Consider the following 8,268-nt stretch of genomic DNA (forward strand, 5'->3'; position numbering starts at 1 on the left):
CCTAACTTTGTGCCCTGAAGACTTAAATCTCCCAGAGCCCTGTGTTTTCCAGTGTCACATGAGGTCAATGCTGCCAGCATCATGCGTTTCTGTGGAAGAAGTGGAGGCAATAGACATATATTCTTCTCCCTGAGAAGTCAAAGTCCTTGTAATAATAATAATAATGTCATTACAGCAGATAAAACTTAGCTTCTTCTATGTGTCAGACATTATCCTAACTACTTGACATATATTAACTCATCTAATCCTCAAAAATCTTAAAAGAGGTGGTGAAGAATTTTTGATATTTCCTCATGTTACAGAGGAGGAACCTGAGGTAATAAGAAAGAATTTGCCTAAAGATATAGGGTGTAGAGAGAGTATCTGAACCCAGGGATCCGGCTTCAGAGTCTGTGCACCATGCACTCTACTGCTTTGTAAGCTGAAACTATAGTGCACATGTGAGGGCTTACACACTCACAGTCCCTTCACTCACTCCCATATATTCACTCCCAGTTACAATCATGTAGCACCAATGCCCCCTCAACTCACTCATCCACACATACTCAAGCAATCTGCCACTAACACACACACACACACACACACACACACACACACACACACACACACACCCTGCGCTCCACTTCCAGGGTCAAGGAGAAGGGAGCTGGCTCAATGCCCAGAAGCCCCAGGAGCAAGCCCAGCCAAGTGTCAAGGGGGCGCACAGCTGGGTGATGAGCTGCAGAGGGCGGGAGGGGCTGTCTTCCTCGCACAAAGTCACCCTTTCCACTGAGAAGGGCAGGAGCTCTCAATACCGAGCTGCCCCCGGACAGAAGGGCTTCAGGAGCGGGGTACCCACAAAACAAGCCACTGTGTGTGAGGGTCTGCTCTCTCCTGAGACATTTCACATGTGTGATTTCATTTAGCCTCATGTCGACCCTACCACATCTGGGATGCTCATCCCATTTAGCCAGCGAGAAAGCAGAGGCTCAGAGAGGTGAAGCGACTTGCTCAGGACCCACAGCAAGCAGACGGCACAACTAGGATTCTAGCTCAGGAGGCCCTCTGGTCCTGCCCCTCTCCCTGCCTCAGTCTGTCCATCTGAGACCAGGGAACAGCAGAGACCCCCCGCCTAACAGCAGAGATTCCTCTTTTCTGCCCCCTCCTCTCTCATGTGTCTGTCTTTCTCTCCCAATATCCTCCTCCCTCTGGTCCAGGTTAGAGGCCCCCAGACCCAGGGACCCCCGAGGGGCCTGTCCTCCCTCCACCTCCCACCTCCCTGCTGACGAGTGACTGAGTCTCTAGTTTCAAGCCTTCCCGGCCCCTGGGGGCATCTTCAGAGAAATCGCAAGGCGGGAACATCACAGGGGTTGTATTCTGGATAAAGACCAGTGATCCCAGCACTGTGGGACCCCAGTCATATCTCTGCTTCTAATCCTCACTTTTTCCCTCTGAAAAATGAGAATCTTGGAATCCATGCTATCTAGGGCCCCTTTGTGAAATGGATGGAATGCACCCGGGGCAGGCAGATGTTTATCTGTTTGTGATGCTGTGCCCTGTGAGACGTACGTTCATATCTAAGTCATGAGTGGCCGCTTTCCGGCTACGTGATATAGCAGCACCTCACTCTTTGGAACCACATAGTCTTCCTCCTTAAAAGTGGGTCATGAATACTGTTTTTTTAAGGATTATTTTAAGGATTAAAAGGAAAAGCATAAACCAGAGGTTCAAATCTGGCTAGAATATAAGTATTGTTAGACAGTGCAATTTACAATTTGAAACATTTGCCAAGATTGAACAGTGGGGGATTTCTTTAAAAAGTAAATTTCTAGTATTGTTGGGAAAAGTAAACGGTCTGGCTACACAGTCCTGCAATGTAACAAGAGCAGTGAGTCTCAAAATTGAGTGAGCATCAGGGTCACTCAGCCAGTTGTTCAAACACACGTTTGAGATCCACCCCAGAGTTTTGATCAGTAGGACAGGGGTGGGACCCAAGATCTGCATCTAACAGGTTTCCAGAGCTGCTGACAATACTGCTCAAGGGATCACAGTTTGAAAACCATGAGCTAAGCTAAGTAGAGCTGCTCTCTTCTCACGAGTGGAGTGTTCTCTCCAGTTTCCATAATCCCCACCATGCCTTATTGTCTCCCCAGCCCCACTCCAAATACCTCCATCCTCAACACTCAACTGATCTGGAATGAATTTAAAATTGTGACCTGTGGGGTGGGCTCACAGTAAGTGTTCAGTAAAAGGTAGCTTGTTCTTATTTAACAATCTTATGAAGTAAGTATTATTATTCTTATTTTACAGATGAAGAAACTGAAGTTCATCTAAGGGAAAGTGACTTGCTGGAAGAAAAACAGCTGAAAATCACAAGGAAGAACTTGCAAAAAGTGTCATGTGGTCCCGCTAATTTCAATGGTATAAATACACAAACACATAAACAACACACAGGCAAATCTATCTGATATTAACATAGATGAGGCATCAAAGATTGTGGACACTACGTCATGAGAGTAAAATCATATTTATCAAGCAAGGGAAGAAGAAAAAGTTAAAATGGAAGGTTACATGAGTCAGCTGCAAACATGCCTACTCTAAGGTAACTGTAAACAAGTGACAGTGAAGGCCTGAGAAATTCCCAGGAGCAAACAGGGTGCCTTTCACCATACAATAGAGCTTTCTCCGCCTGGACTGTTGAACCCATTCAAACTCCCTTCTCTCTATGGAAACTTCTCTCTCTCAGTATATGGGCTATTTTGTTGCTTTGTCACCTAGCGTCTCTTTGTCCTTTTCCTGATACAGTAGCCTGATTTTGCTTGAGGAATGACTCTTCCTCCACCCAGGACTGGTGGGATTGGGCCGCCTGTCAATCAAAGGGCCTGCCTTACCCCCAGACCAAGAGTGGCCAATCAGATGCTCTCCCTGGAATTTAACCTTGATCAATGAATCCCAAAAGACCTAAAAATGGAGGTCATTCAGAGGTGGCCTGGGAAGACCTTAGTTCTTCCTCGCTTACCATCCTTTCCAAGCTGGGACCTTTCAGCACTCCCCTCAGTCCGTGAGCTGAACTACATCAATTAGTGCTATGGGTGCCAACAGAAGAGTCCAAAAGGATCTCACTTAAGGGTACAATCAGGATGGGAGAATGGATGCCCACTACATCCCCACACCGTTGTCACAAATTCCTTCTCTGCTCCCAATAGCCAGAGTCAGTTTCTGTTGCTCATAACCAGCGAGATCTGCTGCCTTTACCAGGGTCACCACCAAGTTCCGCATTTTTCTATCCAGTGGCTTTTTCTCAGCCATCCTCCTCCTCTAACTCACAGGTAAGGCCCTCATGGCATAAATGCAAACAAAATTCTTTACCAAAATTGGTTTTCACTTGGTCTCAGCATAAAATAATGATGAAAAGCAGAGCTTCCTATGTGAAGAACTTTGAGTCTCTTCTGGTGAATCGTCGCGGCTTCTGAAGGCACAGCTTTTAAACCTCTTTCAAGGAAAAGCATAGGAGACAGAGAGTGTTGAGTTTGAATCCCAGCACCTGCCGGTATTGGTTATGTGACCTTGGAGAAGGGATGAAACCTCTGAGCTTCAGCTTGCATGACTTTAAAATGGAAGAAAAACCTATTAAGGTTGTTGTGGTGTTTAGAGCTGAAGATGTATGCACAGGGCTTGGTACATAGTAGGTTGTCAATAGTGGTGATGGGTGTTTTAATTATTAATTCTACCTCTCTCAGAGTTACTTAGACATTCTCATCGACTCAGTGACTTTTACCAGCACATCAGGACAGGGAATCCACATTGCTACTTTCACCCTCTGAGGTACTAGCAATCCCCACCTTCTCTGAACCTCAGGTTCCTCCTATATAAATGGAAGGATGACTCCATCTCTGTGGATACCGTTCAAAGTTTATCTGCGCTCACAGATGTAAAGCACTAGCAAATTGATTAGGCCACACACCTAGTAAATTGGCAGAGCCAGAGTTTGAAGCCATGGAGTCTGATCAAAGGTTTCAGTCATCACATATTTTATCCCTAATAAACATTTCATGAACAAGTGAATGAATGAATCAATGTCTACTCAACTTCTTTGCCTAAGTGTTCTCCAAGCACCATGGACTCAATGTTGACCAAACTGAATTTATTGTCTTTCCTTCTAAAGACTTGCTTCCCCTACCTTCCCCCAGAAGGCTGGGTGTTGTCCTTCATTCTACCTTTTCCTCACCCACCATGAGCAATCTCATAGCAAAGCCTGTTGGTTGTACCTCCTCAGTTCTCAGCTGAAAGTTCACTTCAGAATAAGATGAAGACACCTGATCATAGAACTGCCCCACTTCCTGACAGCATCCATCCTGAGCAAAGCCAGCTTCCTGAAACTCTCCTGCAAATAACCTCAGGGAAACCCACATCCTGTAAGTCCTTCAACATCCTCTTAATGAGATGCCATATGATTCATTGTCCCTTGCTGCAGTGAGTAATAAACCCAACTTGTTCAGTCCAAGAATACACAATGGGGAAAAGACAGTCTCTTAAGCAAATGATGTTGGGAAAGCTGAACAGCTACATGTAAATCGATTAAATTAGAACACACCCTCACACTGTATACAAAAATAAACTCAAAATGGATTAAAGACCTAAATATAAGACATGACACCATAAAACTAGAAGAGAACATAGGCAAAACATTCTTGGACATAAATCGTAGCAATATATTTATGGATCAGTCTCCCATGCCGAAAGAAATAAAAGCAAAAATAAATAAATGGAACCTCATCAGACTTAAAAGCTCTTGCCCAGCAAAGGAAACCATCGACAAAATAAAAATGCAACCTACCGAATGAGAGAAAATATTTGCAAAAAACGCGACCAGCAGGGGGTTAATATCCAAAGTATACAAACAACTCATGCAACTCAATACTGAAAAAACAAAAAATCCAATCAAAAAGTGGTCAGAAAACCTAAACAGACATTTCTCCAAAGAAGACGTGCAGATGGCCTCAGGCACCTGAAAAGATGTCAACATTGTTAATTATTGGAGTAATGGAAATCAAAACCACAGTGAGGTATCACATCACAGCAGTCAAAATGGCTATCATTGAGAAGTCTACAAATAATAAATGCAGGAGAGAGTGTGGAAAAAGAGAAGCTTCGTACACTCTGGTGTGAATGTAAACTGGTGCAGCCCCCATGGAAAACAGTATGGAGGTTCCTTAAAAAAACTAAAAAGAGGCCTTCCCTGGTGGCACAGTGGTTAGGAATCTGCCTGTCAATGCAGGGGACATGGGTTCGAGCCCTGTTCTGGGAAGATCCCACATGCTGCAGAGCAACTAAGCCCGTGCGCCACAACTACTGAGCCTGCGCTCTAGACTCCGTGAGTCACAACTATTGAGCCCACATGCCACAACTACTGAAGCCCGCGCGCCTAGAGCCGTGCTCCACAGCAAGAGAAGCCACCGCCATGAGAAGCCCACGCACCGCAACGAAGAGTAACCCCCGCTCACCGCAACTAGAGCAAGCCCTTGCACAACAACGAAGACCCAACGCAGCCAAAAATGAATAAATAAAATAAATTAATTAAAAATAAATAAAAGAAATAATGCTAGGGAAAAAAAACTAAAAAGAGAACTACTATATGATCCAGCAATTCCTCTCCTGCGTATATATCTGCAGAAATGAAAACTTTAATTTGAAAATATACATGCACCTCAATGTTCATAGAAGCCCTGTTTACAATAGCCAAGACACGTAAACAATGCAAGTGCCCATCAACAGAGGACTGGCTTAAGAAGTGTGGTGTGAAAATAGAAATGGACTCACAGGATTTCCCTAACCATCCAGTTTTTAAGACTCTGCGCTTCCAAGGCAGGGAACTTGTGTTCGATCCCTGTTCAGGGAACCAAGATCCCACGTGCTGCACGGTGTGGGCAAACAGAGAAACAAAACAAACCAACAAAAAACAAAAAAAGAAATGGACTCACCAACATAGAAAACAAACTTATGGTTACCAAAGTGGAAAGGAGGGGGAAGAATACAATTTGGGGAATATGACAAGCACAGAGCCTGACAAATGGCCATTGCCCACTAACCGTGAGCTTGATCTTCTTGAGCTGGAGTAGGAAGCCCCTCCCCGCACATGATGACAGGGAAGGGGGTTCCTTGAGCCCCAAGCTCCTTCCTTTCTCCTTCTGAGAATCCAGGAAAAATTCCTGCCCCAAAGTTTGACCTGGCCCAAGAAGTAAAGGACAAAAGCGTTCATGTTGGGGTGTCTGTCACCCAGTTTTTTGTGTATGGGGTGGCCATTAAGAGGTAGATGTCACCATAAGGGGTTGGCTTCCTATACCTGGCAGGGCCCAGTCTGAGGGCAGGGAATGGGGAGGTGCCCGCTGCTCTGCAGAAGAGTGAGAAGGACCAGCATCTCCATGGAACCTACTGGTTAAGGTTTTAGTTGCAAATAACAGAATCCACTGTAGTTGGTTTAATTATAATATGAATTGATTTAAACATAAGGCCAGACTGTTTGAAGACACAGACGTTCAACATCACTGTGGGGAAAGGGGCTTCTTTAGTGAAAAGACCACTCCCACCACCGATGCTGAGAACTGGATGCCACAAATTCTACATTTGCCAGCACGAGGAGAGCAGTGATGGTGGGTGGAGAATGAAGGTGAGGATGCAGTGAGGAAGAAAATTAGGACAAGAATCCTGGCTTCAAATCCCAGGCTCTACAGTCACTGCAGTCATGACGAGTTTTGCTCCTGTATAATTCCTTCACAATGGGTCCATAGGTTTTATAATACTATTCTCGGTACTTGGGGTGTTGTTGCAAGTTTACACCATTAAAAAAGAAAATGTGAAGGAATCATGCTGTCATGGAGAAAGGCGTGGAAGAAAAGACACCAGTGTGTTTACATTGATGAACTCATGAGGACTGGAAAAATGGACTATTGATGGAATATTGATATTGTGACTTATATAAAAATATTAATTTCGTCTTCATCCCATTTCTGACACAGAGCTCCTAAAACTGTTGGAATTTTCTAAGAGATGAGAGCAAAAAGGGACATTTTATCATGTGAAGGAGGTGACTTTTATAAAGCCCCAACCTAAGCCAGGAATGGGGATTGGTTGCCAGGGGAACAAGTGCCTCATTAGCGGGTGGGAATTTTCACTCCCACTTTCCCCCTTTCCCTGCCCCCACACCTCAGGGAGCGGAGAGGGGCTCGAGGTTGAATCAATCACAAATGGCTAAAGATTTAATGACTCATGATTTGTGATGAAGCCTCCATAGAAACCTCAACAGAGCAAGTCATACATGTTATTCAAGAGAACTGGGATCAACCCAGGAAACATAGGTACACACTCCATCGTGGCTCACCTGGACCACTGCAGCAGCCTGCCCATGGCCTGTCTCTGCCCTTGACCCCTTGAGGCCACTCCCACACTGCAGCCACAGGGATTCTGTTATAACTTGAGTTCTATCCCATTGGTCACATAACCAGTCCCTCAGTGACGCCCCATCTCTCTCAGAGTCAAATTTTGATTCTTATAAAGTCCTACAAGGCTGGTCAGGACCTGCCCCCATGGCATCTCTGCCTCATCCCCTTCCACTCCCCTCCCCTTCACCCACTCAGCTCCAGCCACCCTGGTCCTGATTGTGGCTCAAACACACCAGGCACGTTTTTCTGCAGCCTCTGCTCAACGCCTCCTTATCACAGAGGGTTTCACTGACCCTCTACAGAAAGAGCACAGCCTCCCGTATCCCCATCACTCTCTTTCTTCGAAACACTTAGCACGACCTGCCCTAATATTTTCCCCTTTCTTTATTGTCTCTCTCTCGTAGAAAGCAGATTATTTTACTATATTTTGTTTACAGCTGCTTCCCTACAACATGACCTACACTTTTTAGGGACAAAAAGCATAAATATTTGATAAATATTTGTCAAGGGAATGAATCTCCCATTTCATACTCATGCCAAGTGCACCGTCATTGAAGAGACTGCATATAGTAAAATTCCTGTTAGTCTATTTGGTGATGGGGCATGTCTCTATAATTATGAGTCTACCTCTAACATTCTATATCCTGATAGGAAAATAAAATAATAGTCTGACGGGGGGCAAGGGGAAGGGCCTAGAGTTTTGACTAATACTGTTCCAACCTGGAGAAAACAGTCTTCCCCCCACGAGCAAACTCACGGAAGTACCACACTTCTTGCTCTCCCTGAAGCTGCCTCAGGAAGGGAAGAAGTTCAGCTGTCACTGAACTTTCTGATTAATTTAGTAATAGAG

Source organism: Tursiops truncatus, chromosome 15, assembly GCF_011762595.2.
Source record: "Tursiops truncatus isolate mTurTru1 chromosome 15, mTurTru1.mat.Y, whole genome shotgun sequence".
In the NCBI taxonomy this organism is placed as follows: domain Eukaryota; kingdom Metazoa; phylum Chordata; class Mammalia; order Artiodactyla; family Delphinidae; genus Tursiops; species Tursiops truncatus.